Source organism: Apium graveolens, chromosome 10 (assembly GCF_009905375.1).
Source record: "Apium graveolens cultivar Ventura chromosome 10, ASM990537v1, whole genome shotgun sequence".
In the NCBI taxonomy this organism is placed as follows: Eukaryota; Viridiplantae; Streptophyta; class Magnoliopsida; order Apiales; family Apiaceae; genus Apium; species Apium graveolens.
The window spans coordinates 42642764-42664531 of record NC_133656.1 but is presented as its reverse complement, the minus strand read 5'-3'; the positions used below and the strand labels follow the sequence as shown (position 1 = coordinate 42664531).

Sequence of the window (21768 nt, the reverse complement as noted above, 5' to 3'; positions counted from 1 at the left end):
AAGAATAATAACTAAACTAATTATATTAAACCAGAGTAAGTCACAAGAGTAATAGGTTCAAAGCAAGAAAACTAGCATCTAACGTTACAACGAAATAAAGAATCACAAGAAAATATGCTTCCTCTTCGTTGCGGTGTGCTAAAACGGTCTTCTTCCTTATCTCCTTTGCTCCTTGATTAATACAACGATCCAACACACGTGAAACGTCTCTGAAATCTACTTATATAGGAGTTCCATAAAACTCAGATTATTCAGAAGTTGGAAGCCAAACATAAATAGAAGTCTAAAATAAATATTCTGAATTCTCGACCCTGCGCGGTCGTTCAGCATAGCTGAGCGGGCGCTCAGCTTCCTGCCCGGCCGCTCAGCATAGCTGAGCGGGCGCTTAGACCCTTTCTGGAATTTTTGTCAGTTTGCTCCGTTTCTTCGCTGTAATCTGCTCCTCTCTTCCCACTTGCAATGCTGAACACATGCCAAGGCTTATTATTGATGATTTCTCCCCCGAAATGCAACTAATACCCTGAAACGCACAAACACTAGAAAAAAACATCAAATACACAAAATACTTGATTTCAAGACACCAATTTAAGCTATTATAAGACGTTCTAAGTGGTATAAAATGCCACTTATCACTTCCCCTATGTTAAAGCTGTGATACTATTACTATCATGGTTTTAATTAAAGAAGTAGACGTTCACAATTAAGAATGAATGAACTTGAATAAAAAAAAATTAACTAATAGAGTTGTACCCTCCCAGGCTCCAACCGACCTCATCCTTTCCACCTACCTCATCTATCTCATCTCTTAGGTATCTTCAATCTCTCTCCCTCCTTCATCAACACATTCCATCCTCTTTCCTAATCTCATTTCTTATACTCCAACAGATTATGCCTCGTCTTCAATCCATGTTCTTATCATTTTTTTAATCAAATTGGCGAGATGAATCAGCGATCCATTTTTTCATGTTAACCCAATAATCAATCAAAGTAACGCGTCGAAGCATCCATCTTCAACCTCTTTCATCCCTCTTTTTGAACTATCAAAGCAGGCAGATAAAAAATTTCATGATTTTGTGAAGAATCATTGACCCGATTTTTATGATTTTGACCCGATTTTTGACTCGATACTGTAAAACCATTTTGTTCAGCAATTTCCCCTAATTATATCGGGAACGTGATCTTGGCCGATATTTCGTCTGATTTATCGGTGTTTCGGCCGATTTTTTATAACACCGGTCCTTTTACGTTTTACAAATAAAAACAAACCAGGTCTTGTAGGAATATTATATGTCGGTAAATATTTAAGCATCATAAGTACAAATAATTTAAATCAAAATCACCTATATTTATTACAAAAATATAGAAAAGATGAATTTAAATTGAAATGAGCGTAGTAGTATTTACAATAATTCCGGTATGTGATTGGATACATGCATTTTCAAAAAAAAATTCTACTTTGTATACAACGTCAGTTGATGATGCCTGAATAGCCATTAAAAGTTAATTGAACTCGGTGTGACGTTTCATTCATGTTATGCCTGAAGGGTTTTTAGCACATAAACGCAGCGAAAACGTAAATTTAAATCTTAAAAAAACCGAAACCCTCTGCAGGATCCATGCGAAAAATAATATTTAATTCGTAGTTCAGTATGTTTACCTTAAAAAGCTTTACATTAATGGAAAGATGGAGGTCTTTAATGGCGATCCAAAAACGATGAACGACGATCCTTAGCAGCTGCTCCTCAAGTGTGAAGCACTCCACCGGTATCCACCAAGAAAACGATGTAATGAAGAATGAGGAGATGGAGAGAATTAGGGTTTTGTAAATCTTTTTGATTTTTGGCAAAAATAGGGTCTATAATAGTATATTTATAGGCAAAATTTTCAGCTGGAAATTTTCCCATAAAATATTATTATTATTAACCCTTTATTACTCTCAATAATAATTAAAACACCTTTTAATTATTAATCCTTTTTCTAAATTCTTTAGAAATAATTCTCTCACTTGATTTAATTTCCAAAAAATAAATTCTTAATTAATAATATTAAGAACCTTTTCTTAATTAATTTATAATCAATTAAATCTCATTTAATCAATTATTAAATTTTCCAATTAATTATTTATTTCATAAATAAATAATTATCAGCCACTATTAATTAATTCATCCACCATTAAATCATTCTCTTTTATGGTATGACCCTGTAGGTTCAATATTAAGCCGGTAGTAGAAATAAATAATAATAAAACTATTTTATCATTATTTATATAAATTTTCTAATTCATTAAATATGATTAATTAATTAATCATATTTATTCTACATCGTGAAGGATACTTCTCAGCATATCGCGACTATCCGGATAATACGAATTCACTACTTAGAATACCAAGAACTTATTCAGTGAGTAGTTACCGTACAATTAATTCCTTCTACCCTGCAATGTCACGATTAAATACAAGGCATGGAACTTGTGTCAAGCCTATCTTATTTAATCACTTGCTTTCCCATTCACTATGCTTAGTTCTATTTAATGTAAATTAGACACTCCTTTCTAATTTCATTCACTCTGGCCAGAGAATCCTGAACTAACATAAGTGGATCAGCATTGAACATTGTCTTCCTTCACTGGAAGGGGTAGATCCTTTATTGATCATACACTATCTTCGTGTACAAATTCCTATACCCAGTAGAGCCCTTATAATTGTCTCTGGAGACTAAGAACTAAACCAAAGCATAGTTCAGTGTACACAAGATGACTATGATGACCTCAAGTCCAAGGATGCTTGTACAACTATCACTATGTGAACAACTGCTGACACGTGAGTGAACTCCATCAGTTGTTCAGCTATGTGAGTCATGTTCAGTGAACTTATTCTATAATAAGCACCTACATACTAGCTATAGTGTCACCACACAAATGTCTATGAGAACAGATATCCTTCATAATGAAGCAAGCATAGTATGTATCGATCTTTGCGGATTATTAATTACCAGTTAGTAATCCTACGACCAGGAACTATTTAAGTTTGGAGTTATCATCTTTTAGGTCTCATTATTATGATCTCATCACAATCCATAAAAATCTTTACTCTAAACTGTGGTATATCTTATTTAAATATTTAAATAGATGGAGCCCATAATAAAAACAAAACAAGTCTTTTATTAATATCAATGAAATCAAAACATATTACATAAAAGTTATTCCTAAATCCTCATACATGATTGGACTTAGGACATATCACTTTCAATCTCCCACTTGTACTAAAACCAATCACTCTGGTATCTAATACCCATCTTGTCTTTATGACGATCAAAATGACTCTGAGAAAGTGGCTTTGTGAGTGGGTCTGCTACATTTTTATGTGTGTCAACTCTCTCGACGTTGACATCTCCTCTTTCAACAATCTCCCTAATCAGATGAAAGCGCTGGAGGACATGTTTGGAGTTTCTATGAGACCTAGGTTCCTTGGCTTGTGCTATTACTGCGTTGTTATCACAATACAACACAATAGGCTCTTCAACTCTAGGAACAACTCCCAACTCAGAAACAAATTTCCTCATCCAAACGGCTTATTTTGCAGCCTCACTTGCAGTTATATATTCTGCTTCCGCTGTGGAGTCAGCCGTTGTAGACTGTTTGGAACTCTTCCAACTAATCGCACTACCATTCAGAGTAAACACGTACCCTGACATGGATTTGCTATCACTTTCTGATTGAAAACTAGAGTCAGTATAACCTTCTATTTTCAACTCAGATTCACCACCAAAAATAAAAAAAATGTCCTGAATCCTTCGCAAGTACTTAAGGATATTTTTTACTGCTTTCCAGTGGTCTTCACCTGGATTGGACCGATATCTGCTTGTCATACTAATTGAATAAGCAACATCAGGCCTTGTACACAACATCGCGTACATGATAGATCCTATTGCTGAAGCATAAGGAATCTTACTCATACGCTCTCTTTCCTCAGGAGTCTTAGGAGACATTTTTTTTTTGGAAAGGGACACTCCATGGCTCATCGGTATGAGACCTCTTTTGGAGTTTTCCATGCTAAACCTTTTAAGCACTTTCTGGATGTATGTACCCTGGGTAAGACCTATCATTCTTCTAGATCTATCTCTATAGATCTTCATACCGAGAATGTAGGATGCTTCTCCCAAGTCCGTCAATATGAAGTTCTTTGATAGCCATACTTTGACTGATTGTAGCATCGGTATATCATTTCCTATAAGAAGTATGTCATCCACATACAATACAAGAAATGTTACCGCGCTCCCACGAACCTTCTTGTAGACACATGGTTCATCTATATTTTTGATAAAACCAAACTCTTTGATTGTCTCATCAAAACGGATGTTCCATCTACGAGAAGCTTGCCTTAAACCATATATGGTTCGCAGTAGCTTACACACTAGGTGTTCATTTCCCTTTGAAAGAAAACCCTCTGGCTGTGTCGTATACACTTCCTCCTCAAGTTCCCCATTGAGGAAGGCTATTTTCACGTCCATTTGCCAGATCTCATAGTCGTAGTAAACAGCAATCGCAAGCAAAATCCGAAATGATTTAGACAGGGCTATAGGCAAAAAAGTTTCATCAAAGTCAATCCTTTGCCTTTGTTTGAATCCTTTTTCCATGAGCCTGGCCTTATAGGTCTCCACCTGGCCATCTGCTCCAATCTTTCTTTTGTATACCCACTTGCACCCAATAGGCTTAACACCTTCAGGCACCTCAACCAGAGTCCATACTTGGTTGGTATACATAGATTCCATTTCGGATTTCATGGCACTATGCCATTTCTCTGAGTCAATACTACTCATAGCCTCATTATAGGTCACAGGGTCGTCATCATCAATGATTGACAACTCACTGCCATTCTCAATGACAAGGCCATAATACCTCTCAGGTTGGCAAGACACTCTCCCTGTCCTATGAATGGGCTGTTCCACAGAAGGTTGTTCAGTCTGAACAGGTGTTTCCACTTGATCCGTTGTAGTTTTTGCTTCTTGAACTTCATCAAGTTCAATATTGCTCCCACTGTTTCCTTCAAGGATAAACTCCTTTTCCAAGAAGGTAGCATGTCTGGAGACAAACACCCGATGATCGGTGTAAAAGTAATACCCCAAAGTCTCTTTAGGATATCCCACAAAATTACATTTTATGGATCGAGATTCCAGCTAATCTGGGTCAACTTTCTTCACATAAGCTGGACATCCCCAAATCTTAACGTGTTTAAGACTCAGTTTCCTTTCTTTCCATATCTCATATGGAGCTTGAGGAACAGATTTGGAAGGCACCTTATTCAGTAAATATGCTGAGGTTTCCAATGCATAACCCCATAGGAATACTGGAAGATTCGCATAGCTCATCATGAACGGAACCATGTCTAACAAAGTCCGGTTTCTCCTTTCAGATACCCCATTTAACTGTGGAGTATATGGAGGAGTCCACTGGGAGACTATACCATTTTCTTTGAGATAATCTAGAAATTCTCCATTCAAGTATTCACCACCTCGATCTGATCGAAGAGTTATAATACTGTGTTTGGTTTGTTTCTCCACTTCATGTTTAAATTCTTTGAACTTTTCAAAGGCTTCAGACTTGTGTTTCATCAAATACACATATCCGAATCTAGATCTATCATCTATGAAAGTAATGAAGTACGAAAATCCACCCATGGCTTGCATAGACATTGGTCCACATACATCTGTGTGTACCAATCCTAGCAAATCTGCAGCCCTCTCTCCATGTCCACTAAATGGAGATTTAGTCATTTTACCCAATAGATAAGACTCGCATGTAGGATATGATTCAAAATCAAAGGGGTCAAGTAACCCTTCCTTATGCAATGTCCGCAGTCTATTTTTACTAATATGACCTAGCCTACAGTGTCATAAATAGATCAGATTTTCATCATCTCATTTTCTTTTATTAGTTTGTTCAATCTGAAGTAAATCATGCTCTATGTCACATACATACCGACCATTATTTCAAATGCCACGTCCAAAAAGAACATTATCTCTAAGGATAGAATATTCATTATTCTTAATAATAAATGAAAAACCATCCACATCCAACATAGGAATAGAAACAATATTCCTCACAATAGAGGGAACGTAATAACAATTATTCAAAATAATATTCTTGTCCGTAGGCATATGTAAACTAAATGATCCTACAGATATGGCCGCAACCCTTGCTCCATTGCCTCAAACGTAAAATCACCTCATCTTTTTCAAGAGTCCTACTTCCCTTTAGTCCTTGCAACGAATTGAAAATATGAGAACCACAGGCGGTATCTAATACCCAAGTAGAAATTTGACTTAGTGACATATTAACTTCGATCATGAACATACCTGAATCAGAAGCGGTAGTCTCACTACCCTTATTCTTCAATTCTGCAAGGTAAACCTTGCAGTTCCTCTTCCAGTGCCCCAACTTGTTACAGTGAAAATAAACAGCTAAATTAGGACCAATCAACTTGTGAGCATCTAGTATGCTCCGGAGTGATAGTGCAGAAGACATGACGAATATAGTAAATCTGTAAATGATAAACACATAACAACACTTAGAAAATATTCAATTTCATTTCAAAACACTATATGAATCGGGTCTTTATTCATAAGTGTCTCCCACTAGTTTATCTAATTTTTTCAACCCCCTAGGTGAAAATTAAGCATTCATAATGCTAGTGGGAATAGGGATCCTACATTCCATCACACAACCTCGGCTGTGGCACGAAACGTCATGTGATGTTCAATAGGCAGACAACTCTTGTCAATTACATCTTATGTTATTCCCTAATATAAGTTTAGCCTCTTGAATAATTGAGTTACGGCTGTGGCACGACAAACTCAATATTCTAAGTCAAGTCTAACCCAACATTTCGTACAATTGAATCAGTCTCCAACGGCCCACGGCTGTAGCACGTACCGGCCTTTAGATTCTAATTCAATGTACACATCTCTATGTAATAGACAAGTATTTCTTATTTCGAAGCCCTCGGATGTAGCACGAAATGACAATGATTTAAAAATAAGAACCACTTTCTACTATATTGGAAGGCTATGACCGACACAAGCCCGTTGTGTCATTGGCCAATTACTACTTGATATTATTTAATTTTAGAGGGATTATATTACGTTACAATCATAATCATATTATAAAGAGATTCTTCCTTTTAAATTAAATATTTCAAATCAATAATCGATAATCAGATGATTCCCAGATTGGGTGGAGCATTGTCAAGAGGCGTCACTTAAAAACCCTTTCTTACAGATAGAAATATGTTGTTGACAGAATCATCCTTTCTCTCAATATTGAAAATTCATATTCAATTACGTGTTTCATAAACACAAGAATCTCATGATCGTATTCATAATATTTATTGTTAAGACAAGAAACGATTCCTATTCTAGATTTTCTAGAGCACGCCTTATATTGATTTAAGTTCACCTAAATCTATCATCGCATGGTAAACATAGGCATATATCTCATATATAAAATTAAATAAACAAGTAAATGTAAAGTGCAATAAAGTAAATCTGTTTGGTTATGGCCCCATCCTATGTGATCTTTATCAAGCTCATGATAAAGATCAAGGTCAATGTAATATGGTGATGGAAATAAATACAACTACTTATTACATAAGTCTTCTTCTTTGTATCACCTCCATTGGATAGCCTTCTTGAGTCTTCAATTACATTACATGATTGAAAGTAAAACTAATCTAATGAACTTACAAGAATAACTCGAGTTACATTCGAGATTTATAATTACAAAGATTGACGACATGCAAGTCATATTTAAAACCAAAACCAAAACCATTACACTAAGGTCGAAAGGCCATAACCATCCACCATGCTCATACAACACATAAAAGCATGTTAAAACACATAATCTGATCTTAACATATCATATTATCCAAGATCTAATCATAAAAAGAAAATATGATAAAAATCAAAAAAATCAGAATCAAATTAGAAAAACAAGAATCACTGTTTACGGGCTGTAGCTTTAACTATCAGTTTTGTTCAGACGCTCGTTTACCTATGGAATAGGGTATTCGTTTGCGTAAATCGGACACCAGACCGAGATTTCAGCAAATCTGCAGCAGCCAATCCAGAATCCGTATCTAATATGATTCTCATAATTATAACAAACATAAATCATGTATATATCAGTATATATACAGATTACATAATCATCTTATGATTATACAACTCACATGAATATCATATATTTAAAACCATACATATATAAGCATATTATATCAACATCAAATCATGGCGAATCACGTACATGCTCATATATCGAAAACAGTTAAACACATAAACGAATAAAAAACTTTTCGCAAGTAACTCTGATGCCATTGAAGGGTTTTTAGCACATAAACGCAGCGAAAACGTAAATTTAAATCTTAAAAAAACCGAAACCCTCTGCAGGATCCATGCGAAAAATAATATTTAATTCGTAGTTCAGTATGTTTATCTTAAGAAGCTTTACGTTAATGGAAAGATGGAGGTCTTTAATGGCGATCCAAAAACGATGAACGGAGATCCTTAGCAGCTGCTCCTCAAGTGTGAAGCACTCCACCGGTATCCACCAAGAAAATGATGTAATGAAGGATGAGGAGATGGAGAGAATTAGGATTTTGTAAATCTTTTTGGTTTTTGGCAAAAATAGGGTCTATAATAGTATATTTATAGGCAAAATTTTCAGCTGAAAATTTTCCCAAAAAATATTATTATTATTAACTCTTTATTATTCTCACTAATAATTAAAACACCTTTTAATTATTAATCCTTTTTCTAAACTCTTTAGAAATAATTCTCTCACTTGATTTAATTTCCAAAAATTAAATTCTTAATTAATAATATTAAGAACCTTTTCTTAATTAATTTGTAATCAATTAAATCTCATTTAATCAATTATTAAATTTGCCAATTAATTATTTATTTCATAAATAAATAATTATCAGCCATTATTAATTAATTCCTCCACCATTAAATCATTCTCTTTTATGGTGTGACCCTGTAGGTTCAATATTAAGCCGGTAGTAGAAATAAATAATAATAAAACTATTTTACCATTATTTATATAAATTCTCTAATTCATTAAATATGATTAATTAATTAATCATATTTATTCTACATCGTGAGGGATACTTCTCAGCATATCGCGACTATCCGGATAATACGAATTCACTGCTTAGAATACCAAGAACCTATTCAGTGAGTAGTTACCGTACAATTAATTCCTTATACCCTGCAATGTCACGATTAAATACAAGGCATGGAACTTGTGTCAAGCCTATCTTATTTAATCACTTGCTTTCCCATTTACTATGCTTAGTTCTATTTAATGTAAATTAGAAACTCCTTTCTAATTTCATTCACTCTGGCCAGAGATTCCTGAACTAACATAAGTGGATCAGCATTGAACATTCTCTTCCTTCACTGGAAGGGGTAGATCCTTTATTGATCATACACTATCTTCGTGTACAAATTCCTATACCCAGTAGAGCCCTTATAATTGTCTCTGGAGACTAAGAACTAAACCAAAGCATAATTCAGTGTACACAAGATGACTATGATGACCTCAAATCTAAGGATACTTGTACAACTATCACTATGTGAACAACTGCTGACATGTGAGTGAACTCCATCAGTTGTTCAGCTGTGTGAGTCATGTTCAGTGAACTTATTCTATAATAAGCACCTACATACTAGCTATAGTGTCACCACACAAATGTCTATGAGAACAGACATCCTTCACAATGAAGTAAGCATAGTATGTACCGATCTTTGCGGATTATTAATTACCAGTTAGTAATCCTACGAACAGGAACTATTTAAGTTTAGAGTTATCATCTTTTAGGTCTCATTATTATGATCTCATCACAATCCATAAAAAACTTTACTCTAAACTGTGGTATATCTTATTTAAACATTTAAATAGATAGAGTCCGCAATAAAAACAAAACAAGTCTTTTATTAATATCAATAAAATCAAAACAGATTACATAAAAGTTATTCCTAAATCCTCATATATGATTGGACTTAGGACATATCTCTTTCAATGCCTAGCCCAGTAACGGACGCAGAGCGGAAATTTAGAGGGGGTCGGTCTAAATATCACAGTGAAGCCGGTATGCCGGTACCTGATTCGTACGCCCAGTTTCTAGTCTCCACTCAACTAATACGGAATCACCACCAGCAAGTACTTCGATCACTTTGAACCTGGAAAAAACCAACAACTTAATTCTATATAGAATAAAAAAGGGGTTAGTTCTAAATACGCAGAAATGAAAGCATCGATGTTGCAAGGTATCAATACATGAGGTCTTCTCTAACTAGATTTCTATTACAAGAAATAATGGTAAAATTTGAAAAATAAAGGGGAAAAAACTATCCCAAAAGAACACCACAGGATTCGAATACTGGTGAATCTACAAGAAACAAGCGACCATACAAGAGTTTTTCACCGTTATGTGATATGTATATTTTCCGTTGTCTATCCAACACTCGTGTGATAGAATATCAGACAACCGTTGTTTAAATCCTTGTAATAAGAGAGATTACACAACCTTTTTTAGTACTGGTTACAATCAAGAGCGCACAACATGTTTTCTATATTAACCATTGTTGGATCTTTCTTAAAAAAACTGTTTCTTTATTCAACTCTTGTCTACCTGACTTAACAACAATGGTTTTGTAGAAAAACCATAGTTGTTAACTTATTCGATATTGTCATAAACAACAGTTTATAAACTTTTTTTTAACTAGTTTTTGTTAAAAGACAATGGTGTAAAATATTTAAACCATTGCAAAGAATATCAAAAGACGACAATTTTTTAAAAAAATAATGTGTAGTGAGACATACAACGGTTTTCATCATTTTTAAAATGGCTTTCACACAACTGTTTATAAAATTAATCTTATTATTTAAAATAAACTAGTTTTGAAATAAAATGGTATTATGATAATTCAATTGTTATTTCACAATTGAAATTAAATTTACAATACAAAGGTTCTCTATAAGAATTACAACTATAACTTAAAATCTATTTCTAAATATGCTCATTAATGTACACATTCTAATCGGCTCGGCTATTGAAAATATCAAGTCCCATTTCTGTTGGATCAGTGGCTTGTAACTCAACATGGATGTCGTCGATTTCCCTCTTGAATTCGTCCTTAGAGCTTGCATAAATCATTTTTCTCCTTACCTTTGCAGTATCAGGACACCTTTGCAACCATATACACATTATAAATAAATGATCTTAAAAGAATGGAATGCAAATAAAGCAAATTTGAGACCTTGCATTTTGTACTTACCATACAATGAATAAAATTATGCTCTTCTGCCATTTCTCTACGGTCACAAAATCATAATCATAAACTGCATAATGACATTCATCTTCAGGAAGGCTAGCTGCAAAATCTTATTCATAGTGATAAATGAGACTGTATTCTTGTCATTATACTTGTAGTCGCAGAACCACTGAAAGTAGCCTTCTGTGTCATACATAGCCAAGACCAAAACCAGGCACTAATAGAAATAGTACCTATGACATCACCCCTATAACATCAGTTAAAAATGTCACCGATGTGCAAAGCAATTTTAACATCGGTCATTTCAAAACCGATGTTAAAGGGGCTCTAAGACATCACTATCTTAACTAGCCGATGTCTATTATCATTTTTTTTTTAAAAAGTCCCGCTTCTTTCTTTCCCCCGTTAATACACCAAAAAATTCCCCCATAAACAATTTTTTTATTCTCAGTTTCCCCCCAGATCAAAAACATTTCCCCCTCTCTCTCATTCTCTCTTCTCTCTCACTCACAACCTCTCTTCTCTCTCACCCTCTTGTCTCTCTTCTCATCTCTCACAGTCGCTCTTCTCTCTCATCTTTCACTGTCTCTCTTCTCACTCGCTCTCTCTAAACCTAAAACCCCTATTTATATGAATTAAACTCGATTAGTTCATAAATCGAGCTCGATTGGTACAAACCTATTTTATTGTTTCCGATTTATTCTCATGTGTACCCAATTTTCTTGATTTTGTTTATCTACTCACATTCATTTATTCATTATTTTTTTGTCTTTTTAGTCCTGGCCTTGTTTTGTCTAATGTGGGTATTTTGGGTGTGGATGGAGAAGTGCGGAAAATGACCAAGAGAGTTTTGGATTTTGATGATGAGAATGGTGGAGGTGCGGAGAAGGGAGATGGGAAGGAGGGGAAGGTGAAGTTTAGTAAGTTGGAGAAGAAGCGGATTAGTGAAGGTGAGAGTAGTGAGAAGAAAGAGAAGAAGAGAGTGAAGGGTTCATCCGAGGAGGTTAACCGAGGAGGAAACTCGTTGATAACCTCGACTACGTAGTTTTGTTTAATTGTACTGTGGGATTTTATTGCACATAAGGTGTTTGATGAAATGCTCAAGAGAAAAAGTGCAACAATGAGCATCATCATAATAATGAGAGGTATGAAGAAGAGGTGGTTTTTGAAAGAGGTATAAAAATAAGGTGGAGTAGAATTGGTGATTGAGTGTGTGAGATCTGATTTATGTTTAGGTGGTGCTTGTTATTGTGTGTTCTTTCTTCTTTTACCACCGCTGGCCATTGCTTTCCTTGATTCCCTGAGCTGCGGGTGTTTCCCGTAAGTCAGAAATTAAAGGAAAAGGCTTCCAATAAAAGGAGGGAAGAGAAGGTATATTTTGATGTGAATTTGTTTTGGTTTCGAGTTGGTTTATTTAATAGGCTTGGTTTGTTGATTATTCCAAGATAAGACATATACATATTACATTGTTAATGCTCCTTACATTTGTTGATATGGAGGATGAGTTTATACAAATAAAGAGATGAATTATAATGCATTTTTACAGCTTGATTAATAAATACATTGAGAGCATTACTCTGCATATTGTACAATTATTAATGCTTGTGTTTTATTTGACATAACACTACTTAAAACAATAGATACTAAGATTTTGTTGATATTAAATGTATATCCCACATTTATTTTTTGAGTACTTCAGTAGTTAGTTGTTTGAGCCGTCTTGATATACAATTAGGTTATTTAATGTAGGTTCCTAGAGGTACGAGTGTGGATCCGGAAATATCTGTTTCGGTTGATGAATCAGTTCCGTATACGTAAAAAGTGCCGGAGTGAATCCAGATAGTTCTAGTGAGTTGCAGGGAGGACTAGTTCCTGCTGATAATGAATCTGATCCCCCTAGGTAACATTTTCGTAAACAGTGTAATGTATCTATCTTATTATCAATTTTTTATAGTATTCTGATTATCAGGTAATGTGTTTTGTATGATTCTGTTAAGTAGTTTACATCTACTGAATATCATGTCTTGGAGGGCTTAACTTGTAAAATTAGTTGACTTTTAATAGTACTTTCCTACCATATTATCACAAGTTGACTTGTTTCTTTGTTTAAAAATAGTCCTACTGGCTTTTATTCGGTGATGCTTATTGTCTGTTTCTGACTTCCATGATGGTTTGAAGATGTTGAGATTTTTAGTGGATGTATGTGGTCAACGGTGTGGTAATCGTTTTTCTGGTTCGTGATGCTTTTAATACCACCGCTGTGGAACATGTTGCCTGCAGTTATGATAATGTACAGTTATTGGTTTAGGAATGAAGATGTCACATATTGTGTTTTCAAAATTGTAGTACAACCTAATTAAGCAGTAGAAGTTTTTAAAATTAGGAATTACAGCTGTAACACTAACAGTAACTCCTAATCAAATATTGGTTTTGAGTTGCAAATGGTGCGATTCTAATTTCAACCTATTGAAAAGTTTATAAACAGTTTATATTAGGATTTTAAATGACAGATTACTGCTATCTGAATATTGGTATCAAGTCTAATTTTTAATACGAAGTATGAGTTATAAATTAACCAAACAAACTTTAGCTTTAACAAATTAAATGATGTGAGTGTGAACTGATTTCAAGATAACAGATATTGAAATATCAAGACTAGAATAAGATGTCTAAGACCTCACCGTGCAATCAAGTAATTTAATAGTTTAGTTACCAACTACTATATCATATCTACCTTGGAAAATCGACCATAAAATGTATTGCATTAGCTGAACTATATTGTGTTATAGTTTGTAATGCTTTAGTTGTCCTCCACGCCTGGAATGCCCATGTTTATCTAAATTCAGATGTACTATGTTGCTAATCGGGTGATGCTCATTGTTGTCAGAAAATCTAAGAAAATGGCTCCACTATATCGGGTGATGTTACATAATGACAACTATAACAAGAGGGAATACGTTGTGCAAGTGCTGATGAAGGTTATTCCTGGGATGACACTGGACATTGCTGTCAATCTTATGCAGGAGGCGCATCACATGTTGCCACAAAAATACAGATAGTAGGCCTTCGATGGCTGAAGTGGTACCAAGCTCTCGCATTTGCATGATCAAATAAGTTTATAAAAGTTAGTATTTGTGTCTGTTACGCGGTTTAAATTTAATCATTTACTAGTTATGTACTTGATATAGGATATGTTCTTTGCTGGAACTGAAACACCATCAACAACTTTAGTGTGGACAATAGCAGCGCTAATAAAAAATCCAGACATCATGATAAAATTGCAGGATGAGGTAAGAAATATATGAAAAGGCAAACCTAAAGTATTGGAGAGTGATTTAGACGAAATACACTATCTAAAAGCCGCGATAAAAGAGATTATGCGATTGTATATTCTAGCTCCACTACTACTTCCTAGAGCAGCAAGGGAGGATGTGAAAGTAATTGGGTATGACATAAAATCAGGGACACAAGTACTGGTAAATGTTTGGGCAATTGCAAGAGACCCTTCACTCACTACTAGCATTTATCTCTTCTAATGGGAAATTAAAACCAATGAAGATGTGGAGCAATATTCCATGCCCCTCTGTTTCTTTTTATTTTTTTATGTCACTGTTTTTCTCTACAAATGGTTAAGAATTAGAAAATTAGTTTCAAAAAAATTGCACTAAAATAAATTAAACAATGTCTACATGCAAACAAGGTTGAACTGTATCCAATGGATTTAAGGTGATCTTGATTGGTAATGTAGGGCATTGAGTTTGGTTGATTATATCTCTTCTCTATCACTTATAATCATTGATGTTCCATTATTTCTTCAACTTACCTCTTCTTAATCTGCTCAAGTCCTATTAGTGGTTGTCCAAGTCCTGTTGATACTAGGTTTTATTTTTTGATTTATTTACTTTGTTCCAGGATGATGACATTATAAAAGAAGCTCACTGCTACAGATGAACTAATGTCATGTGACCCTGCGTACTTGTCAAGGGTAAATTTGTTCTCTTAATTTTCAGCAGTTCCTTGTTAAAACACATACATTATTCTGTTTAACTAAAGTGTGCTTTAAATCAGGTTGGGAAGGAGCGAGCGCCAAGGCTAGACTTTGATGACTATGATCCTGTTCCTCAGAAGTTCAGCATGTGAAGTGACAGAGACTTTAATTGTGCGTAAAAGGATAGAAAACGTGTTGCGATAACATTTTATTAATCACTGGTGGAGGTCCTAATGTTTCGGATGCATATACATTTAATGGACTTCCCGGATCTTTGTGCAACTGCTCCTCAAAAGGTACTCACGGAATACATTAGCATGGATATTACATGATGCCTTAGAAGGAAAGCAGTATATGCATGTGATATAGAAACCTAACAAAAATTCTCAAAAAAATCATGTGTTCTAATTCTATTTAGCTTCATCTGCAAACACATTCAAGTTAAAGGTGAAGCCAGGAAAAACATATCTCCTCCGATTTATCAATGTTGCACTCATTGATGAACTCATTTTTGGCATCACAAACCATGATGTTACAGTAGTTGAAGCAGATGTGATTTTTGTGATATTAGAATGAATTTTTGTATGTATGTATATACTTTTTTATTAACAGTAATTATATTACTAGCATTATTAATGACAGTATCATTTTTTTGATTATTTTTTTTAAATGCTTCTTTTATCTTTGGTTTATATCATTTTCCACTCATGAATCTATGGAATGAAAACGATGTCTAAAATGTTAAAACATATCGACTTGTGCAAGTGAAATCGATGTCAAAAGTAAAAGTTTATATTATAATAATTGAAATAAACCGATGTCTTTCACTATAATGCACAATAGTTCCATTGAAAAATGATGTTAAATAAGAACTTTGGCATCGCTACATCAAGGAAAATCAATGTGATATATAACACATAACATCAAATCTTGGAAGAGAACTGATGTCTAAGGTCCTCTTTAACATCGCTTCCACAGACCAACCGATGTACTATAGAATTTAAGACATCATTTTTTTAAGAATCTAATGTCTATCAGTTAAAATTCTTCCCTTTTATATGTTTATAGTGCTTTTTAACCTCCTAAATACCATTTTTCACAATCTATTTTTAACATGTTATTCAAAAAGGGCTAATTATACATCAGTTTGCTCAGAAACTTGATGTCTTTGTTAATCTTTAACATCGGCTAAAAACTGATGTTAAAGACCCCTACCTTTCTCTACACATGCGAAGACATCGGTTTGAAAAAAAAAAGACATCAATTTATAACCGATGTCTGTTAGTCGCTAAACACGCGCTAATAATACACACAAGTATACGCGTTCGCAAGTAGTATAAGATGTAGATCAGATTCGTTCCCACGGAGACTGGCTTTGCTAACTAACTAATTTATGCACTTAAGCAATAATGTATGGTTATATTATTCAATGCTAAGACGATACCAAATTGAGGTTGTTTATAACTAAGAATTAACTAACAATTATAACTAAAGGAATAAGATTAATTGAATAAATATATATGACAAACATGGGATTCTAACTTTATTAAATACTTCATTCAATAGCCTTTCCGTTCGGAACCTTAGCATGTAATGGTGATGACACTAATCAGATAACACGAAACTGATACACGCCAACTTTCATTGCACGAATACCATACTACCCGACATCCACAAAAGAGATAGAAGCTGAATAGACACCAATTATATTGAGACCCTATATGTCTATAGAATTTGACAACATAACGGTTTAAGCACAAGTTATCTATCTTGATTACATAGGGCAAGTATGATGGTTAAAATTACCCAATAATCATGCATAATAAATACATGAACCTATGCTAGAATGACAAGTTCTAAATCCTTAAATTCACTATCGCTTCATTAAGAATTAACACACTATCTTATAAGTTTATGACGCTCAAAAGACGAATAAGTGCAACCAATACTAGGTTATCATACAATCACCACACACTAAGGCATCGAAACAAATCAACTAAAGAAATCCATAAATAAATCCGCTAGAACCCCACGATAACGATTAGCCCATAATCGGACTCATCATCAACGTGGGTTCCGATGAAAGCATGGTATAATAAACGTAATCTTTATAACATATAATCAAACAAAGTTAAAACAAGAGTATATGTTCAAAAAAATAAGAAACGAGCATCCAAGATTACAACTCAAAACAAAGATTCACAAGAATAAACTAGAGCCTCTTCGCCTTTGTTGAATTGTGATATAGGCCTCTTGTCGTCTTCTCCTGAGCTCTGATATGTCTCTAACTTGATATATTATGAAAAATGACCTAAAGTTATTTATATAGCAGCCCCATGCAATGTAGAAGTCTTTCTCACAAAAGCCAAGTAAAAACAGGATTCTGCTATCCCGACAGGGCGCGGCCGCGCACTTGATCAGCACGGGTGCGCTGGCTCTCTATAGTTTGGGCGCGGGCGCGCTGGGCTTCTGCCAAAACTTTGACTTCTTCTTTTCCTTGCAGATTTGAGCCGGTCTTCACGAGCTTTATTCCTTAGACACCATCCTAACACCATATTAGCATCAAAACAATGCTAATTCACCTGATTCTCAGATTAATGCCTGAAATATAAAAATACTAGAAAACACATTAAAACACCAATAACTTGAGTACAAATACACCAATTCAAAGCTTTACGGAGCGTAATGAAGTGTCATAAATGCAACTCAACATACCCCCAAACTTGAATTGATGCTTGTCCTCAAGCATAAACAGACTCAAAAAACAAGAAATAAAAATGCATGAATGCAACTAAATAAATTCGATGATCCCCATTGAATAACTAAACCAACCAACAAGTAATACCTCAGTAAACGCAGTTATTCGCATAAAGATCAACCAAGCCTCACAAATCAATCTACAAACCAACGACGTGCGTGTGTGCAACTGCTTACAGATATTCTATCGCAACTAGATCAACAATCATGACTCACTACTTATCAAGCAATTGCAAATTTATAAATAGAATAAAAGCTAGACTCAAAATAACTTATAACACTTCAATTCTTATATCGGAGTTTAACATGGATTCATGCGTTTATTCATAACAAAACAACACAAGTATGCTTATTTGATCATGCAATGAGTGAGGTCCACAAAAGACTTATACAATAGTACCCATGTAGCGAGCATTTGGTTAGCGGATGCTAGACTATAGAAGCCTTAGGTCACTAGGCACAAAGTACTTTTGGCTATTGTCTATGGTTTTGAGAAATTTGGATCTTATCTACTTGGGTCTAAGGTGACAGTTGTCACTGATCATGCTACAATTTGTTATGTCATCTCAAAAAATGACTCGAAGCCTAGATTGATTAGATGGGTTCTTTTGCTTCAAGAATTTGAACTAGAGATCAAGGATAGAAAGGGGACTGAAAATCAAGTCGCTGATCATCTCTCGCGTCTAGAGAACCCTAATGCTACTTCATTGGATAAGATATTATTAAATGAGTCTTTTCCCGACGAGCAGCTGTTTGGAGTGCAAGAAGAAGAATCGTGGTTTGCTGACATTGTGAACTACCTTGTGAGTAATATCATGCCTCCCGACTTATCTTATGCTCAAAGGAAAAAGTTTCTACATGAAGTGAAGTGGTATATGTGGGATGAGCCGTTTCTTTTTCGACAAGGAGCTGACCAAATCATCAGGAGATGTATTCCTTACAGCGAAACGGGGGGGGGGGGGATCTTGCTAGATTTCCACTCAACGGATTATGGAGGACATTATGGTGGAGAAAAGACAGCAGCTCATATTCTGCAAGCAGGTTTCTTTTGGCCAACCTTGTTTAAAGATGCTCATCAGTTTGTTCTGAAATGTGATCGATGTCAACGTGTGGGTAATATGACTAAGAGGGATGAGAAGCCTCTTAATGTGCTGCTCGAGGTTGAGGTCTTTGATGTTTGGGGAATTGACTTCATGGGGCCATTTGTTTCATCTTGTAACAATCAGTACATCTTGTTGGCGGTTGATTATGTGTCAAAATGGATTGAAGTTAAGGCGTTTCCAACGAACGATGTGAAAGTGGTGCTTAATTTTCGTCACAAGCAGATATTCACAAGGTTTGGAACTCCAAGAGTCATAATCAGTGACGAGGGGTCGCATTTTTACAATTGCAAGTTCACCGCTATGATGAAAAGGTATAATGTAAATCATCGCATTGCTATGGCTTATCATCCTCAGACAAATGGTCAAGCTGAGGTGTCTAATAGAGAGATCAAGCGCATTTTAGAGAAAGTTGTGTGTCCATCAAGGAAAGATTGGTCTTTGAAGCTTGATGAAGCTTGATGAAGCTGTTTGGGCGTATAGAACATCATATAACTCCATTGGGAATGTCGCCGTTTCAGTTGGTTTATGGTAAGGGGTGTCATTTTCCTGTGGAGCTTGAGCATAAGGCATATTGGGCTTTGAAGAAATTGAATCTTGACTTGGATGCAGCTGGAAAGAAGAGGTTGCTTTAATTGAATGAACTCGACGAGTTTCGACTCCAAGCTTATGAGAACAACAAAATGTACAAGGAGAAAGTCAAGAGGTGGCATGATCGGGGTCTAGTGTTCAAATCATTTGTGCGGGGGCAACAAGTTCTTTTGTTCAACTCTCATCTCCGTCTTTTTCCTGGAAAGTTGAAGTCAAGGTGGTCAGGGCCCTTCATAATCAAAACTGTGTTTCCGCATGGAGCGGTGGAAATTTTTGAAAGTGATCCGGGCCAAGCATTCAAGGTAAATGGTCAGAGGTTGAAGCATTACTATGGTGACACATCAAATCGCGAGGTGGTTAGTGCCGTTCTATTGTCCATTTAAGCTCAAGGTTCCACGTCGAGTTAGCGACGTAAAAGAACCGCTTCTTGGGAGGCAACCCAAGTTTGTTGTACATTAGTAGGTTGAGGAAGCAAGAAGAAAGGAGAAAAACACAAAAAATCAGAAAAAGAAAAAATTTCAGGGCTAACTTCAGTAGCCAAGCGCGCCCGCGCTGATCCAGCGTGCGGCCGCGCCTTTTTCCAGAAGGTGAGCGCGCCCGCGCTTTCCAAGCGCGCGCCCGCGCCGGGTTTCTCTTCGAAAAAAATAAAAACATCAGGTTTTAAGGGAATTTCGGGATTTTAACCACAAAATCAATTTCAAATTGAATTTTACTCTTCCACATCCCAAATTTCCCTCTCAAAATCAAACCCATTATTCCCACAATTCCCATAATCAATTCCCACTTCTATTCCATATCTAGTTTTCATCTCTCCACCTATAAATACACACACTTATACACAAACTTCTCCACCACTTCACAAATTCTCAAACACAAATCTCTCTCAAACATTTAGTTTTTATTCTCTCTTATTCAAATCCAATGGCACCCAAGAGGCAAAGAACACAAGTAGGCAGCACCACCGATTCTTCATCTGCGCGTGGTTTGAGGCTAAGGTTTTTTACTCCTGAGGGTGAAGAGGAGTACACGAGGCTTCTCTCGAAGCCTATTGCTAAGGAGTGAGGTTTTCTGCCATCAAGGAAGGATGGTAAGCTGTTGGAGATGATTCTTGAGATGGGTTGGGTTCATTTTTGTGAGGCTCCCGCTGCTGTGCCCATGAGTGTTGTGCGGGAGTTTTATGCCAATGCTAAGGCGGAGAAGAATGGCTTAACGGTGGTTAGGGGGATGACTGTAGAGTACAGTGCTGATGGCATCAGGAGGGTGATTGAGCAGCCCGCGAGGAAGCCCGGTCAGGACACGTGGAATGATAAGACTCTCGAGGGCTTCGACTTGGATTGATCCTTGAAACTCTGTGTGTGTCTAAGAATCACTGAAAGTTCAAGAGGGGCACTACTGATTACTCTACGTTCCCGGCGTCGTGCATGAACAGGTTTGCACGGGCTTAGAACTCATTTATTTGTGCTAATATCATGCCATCTTCGCATGTGCATGAGATTACTGTGGAGCGTGCTCTTCTACTGTGGGGTATTCTTCAGGGCGATTACATTGATTTGGGGATGGTGATTTATCATGGGATTCTGAGGTTCTTGAGAAGAGGTACCACAGGTGCTATACCTTATGCGTCCATTGTGACGAAGCTGTGCGTGGAAGTTGATGTTCATTGGCCCGCACATGAGCAACTTCAGCTCCCTAGTGCTCCTTTCGACAGTTCTACGTTGTTGAGCATGCAAGAGAGGTATGGAGGGAATCCCGATCCTAAGGGGCTTGGTTATTCATATGCTCATCTGCCAGGTGTGTACCCATGGATCAGGCTATTGCGGGAGGTTCTTCGCAGGCACGTCGAGCAGTTTGGAGAGCTCAGTTAGGAGAGGAGGCTGGTTCGTCGCAGCAGTAGCAGGAGGAGGCTGGAACAGATGTTGGAGCTGGTTTGAGTTCAATGCAGTATAGGTGTCTAGCGAGGAGGATGGATGTGATGCACGACATCCATTATCGGTTTGC

General features: G+C 36.0%; 1 long non-coding RNA gene across 2 annotated transcripts; it reads left to right on the top strand.

The window, feature by feature from the left end:
- Positions 1 to 11797: 11797 nt before the first annotated feature.
- On the top strand, positions 11798 to 15981 carry LOC141692254 (uncharacterized). Of its 2 annotated transcripts, none has more exons than XR_012562784.1 (5): positions 11798 to 12705; positions 13084 to 13234; positions 14222 to 14458; positions 15247 to 15319; positions 15403 to 15981. It is a non-coding gene; the product is annotated as an uncharacterized LOC141692254 (long non-coding RNA). The 2 variants fall into 2 exon arrangements; XR_012562785.1 differs by having other exon boundaries at positions 14222 to 14624.
- Positions 15982 to 21768: the final 5787 nt, after the last annotated feature.